This window comes from Myotis yumanensis, unplaced genomic scaffold (assembly GCF_028538775.1).
Source record: "Myotis yumanensis isolate MYYU_CA2020_CCGP unplaced genomic scaffold, mMyoYum1.0.hap1 SCAF_24, whole genome shotgun sequence".
Classification (NCBI taxonomy): domain Eukaryota; kingdom Metazoa; phylum Chordata; class Mammalia; order Chiroptera; family Vespertilionidae; genus Myotis; species Myotis yumanensis.
In genome coordinates this window covers 3,494,143-3,497,157 of record NW_027223775.1, presented here as the reverse complement: position 1 = coordinate 3,497,157, position 3,015 = coordinate 3,494,143, and the positions used below count along the sequence as shown (strand labels likewise).

At 41.2% G+C, this 3,015-nt stretch overlaps 1 pseudogene; it reads right to left on the bottom strand.

Annotated features, from left to right (window-relative positions):
- Positions 1 to 1,228: 1,228 nt before the first annotated feature.
- On the bottom strand, positions 1,229 to 1,609 carry LOC139000642 (adenosine 5'-monophosphoramidase HINT1 pseudogene; annotated as a pseudogene).
- Between the last annotated feature and the right edge of the window lie 1,406 nt (positions 1,610 to 3,015).

Below are 3,015 nucleotides of genomic sequence, written 5' to 3'. Positions count from 1 at the left end.
ATATAAGCATAACCATTGGACATGAGACTCTGGGGGGTAGGGGAGGCCAGGGGATTGTCAAGGGTGGGGAAAAAAAAAAGGACACATATGTAATACCCTTTGTAATACTTTAAGCAATAAAAAAAATAAAAAATAAAATGCAGCAAAGTTGATACCCAGATGAACAATCAAAAAATAAAAATAAAAAAGAAACATTAAGAAGAAAAACAATTTTCAATTAAATGTGTCAAACCCTACTAAAGTGACCTTCAGAAAGGCTAGGGTACATGGCAAGACTAAAAGCAAAAGTTGGCCCTGGCATTTTGCTCAGTGGTTAGAGAGTTGGCCTATAGACCAAAGGGTTGCAAGTTTGATCCCTAGCCCCACTGGAAGGCAATCAGTCAATGTTTCTTTCTCTCTCTCTCTTCCCCACCCCCTTCTTCCTCCCTTCCAGTCTCTCTTAATTATAAAAAAAAATCAATGGGAAAAATGTCTTCTGATGAGGATTAAAAAAATATTTGTTTTTTTTGTCAGTGTACATAAGGACAACTCAGACTCTGAGATTCCTTCCTTTATTCCACATAGCCAGATTCATGCACGTACATATTCAAAACTATAAAATTTCAATGTGAAGTAATAGGTTTTCAAGTCTTTATAATAAATATTCAGCCAAAATTTAGATAAGGAAATACGAATGTATGGTTTCACAAAGGTCATCAAAATTCTGTGACAAATCTACTTTCATCTTTTCCAAATTATCCCAACAATCCAGGGGAAACATATGGCCTGGTCAAAAAACATTGTTTCTAAACCCAAAACTGTCACTTTCTGGTCAATAATGTCATATATTCCTTTATTCTTAGATTATAAGAGAACTAGATTAGTAAATTTTCTCCTGGATTAAAAGTATATTTCAAAGCTAAAGCTAAATTTATAATTTTTTAATTTGTCTTCAAAGAGCTGTCACACCACTATAACAATGTACATATATGGATCCTCCTTGGGAGAAAAAACAAAAAAACCTACCAAATTATGATCCCTTCATACATCCCAGCATATATATTTTTAAAGTAATAAATCAAAAACAGAATTCAGAACATGCAATGATGTCTTTTATTATGTGTGGGTTTTAGAAATTATTTCCAAAATCACTCCACACACAGGCAAAAATAAAATGTATTGTTTAGCATATTAGAACTTGCAAAACTGATTATTGCCAAGAGCAGGGAAAATTATCCCTAAAACATACTTAACCAGGAAGCCAATTCATCTGCCAACCTCCAAGAACATGCAGATGAACACGATAGACAGACTGTCCCTGATCTGTGCCTTCATTCACTACCATGCGATAACCCTTCTTTAGGCCCAGATCAGCAGCACATTTCTTGCCAACAATCATTAAATGTCCAAGAAGATTTTCATCATCACCTTCTGCTACAGAAATCTGGAATATATGCTTCTTAGGTATCACCAGAAAATGTGTTGGTGCTTGAGGGGAAATGTCATGGAAAGCAAGACACTGGTTGTCCTCAAAAATGATTTTGGCGGGGATTTCCTTGCAAATGATCTTCCCAAAGATCGTGTCACCACCAGGCCGAGCGGCCTGAGCCTTGGTGATCTCATCTGCCATCGTGGCCTTGCTTCCACAAGGCTACTGGGGGCACAGCGTGGGCCCAAGGTGTTCTTAATGGCTTCATTCCTTGAGGCTTTCTAGTGACATCCAAAGTCCAGGCATGTTGGACATGATATTCCAAAGTCCTGGTCAATAAACCACAATTGGAAACTAGTCTTACTGAATTCATGCAAGGAAACATGTTACTATGACTCACTCATTAAGAATTGCCAAATTCTGGAGGGATAAGGTAGGGAGAAAAATATATAATTTACCAAATCGTTTTAAAAATGCCTTCTTATATCTGAAAAACAAAAATTTTAAGACTCAGCAATACTTTTAACAAAAGTCACAAAAACTATATATTTTCAGTTCATTCAGTCCCATAACAAATTTCTTTTTGTTTCTTCTGATTTTTCCTGCCAATAGTTCTTCTATAAATCCAGATAGTCTATAGAGCTCTAATAATTTTTATCCAGTTCAAAGTGGATGATCTGAAAATGTCACAGTCCTTGCCCAGCTGGGTGGCTCAGGGGTTAAGCATTGAACTATGAACCATGAGACTCTGGTTAGATTCCCAGCCAGGTCAAATGCCTGGGTTGCAGGCTTGATCCCCAGTGTGGGGTGTGCAAGAGATAGCCGATCAATGATTCTCTCTCATCATTGCTCTTTCTATCTCTCTCCCTCTCTGAATTCAATAAAAATATATTTTAAAAAAGAAAATGTCAGAGTCCTTTCCATGAATCCCTCAGAAGATGTAATATTTTCCCAAATGCATTATAACAAAACAGTCTCTAAATGATAAGAAATTTTAAATGACACAGTTATGGATTTGACTATAATGGAATCTTGTCTTTTCTGCAAAACATAATATTCCACAATTATTGTAAATACTAGAGGCCTGGTGTACAAAAATGTGTGCACTCCCGGAGCGGGAGGGAGGTCCCCCAGCCCTGCCTATGCCCTCGCGCAGTCTGGGACCCCTTGGGAGATAACGACCTGCTGGCTTAGGCCTGCTCCCGGGTGGCAGAGGGCAGGCCCAATCCCTAGGTGCAGCCCCTGGTCAGGCTCAGAGCAGGGCCGATTGGGGAGTTGGGGCGCCACCCCATCATGCACAGAGCAGGGCGGATCGGGAGGTTGCGATGCCACCCTCAGTCACGCTCAGGGCAGGGTCGATGGGGAGGTTGCGGCGCCACCCCCTGTCACACACAGAGCAGGGCCGATCAGGGAGTTGGGGCGCTGCCCCCTGTCACTCACAGAGCAGGGCCCATTAGGGGGGTTGGGGCTTCGTACCCTGTCACACACAGAGCAGGGTTGATCAGAGGGTTGGGGAGCTCCCCACTATCAGGCACAGAGCAGGGCTGATCAGGGGGTTGGGGTGCCTTCCCCTGTCACAAACAGAGCAGGGTGGATAGAGAGGTTGT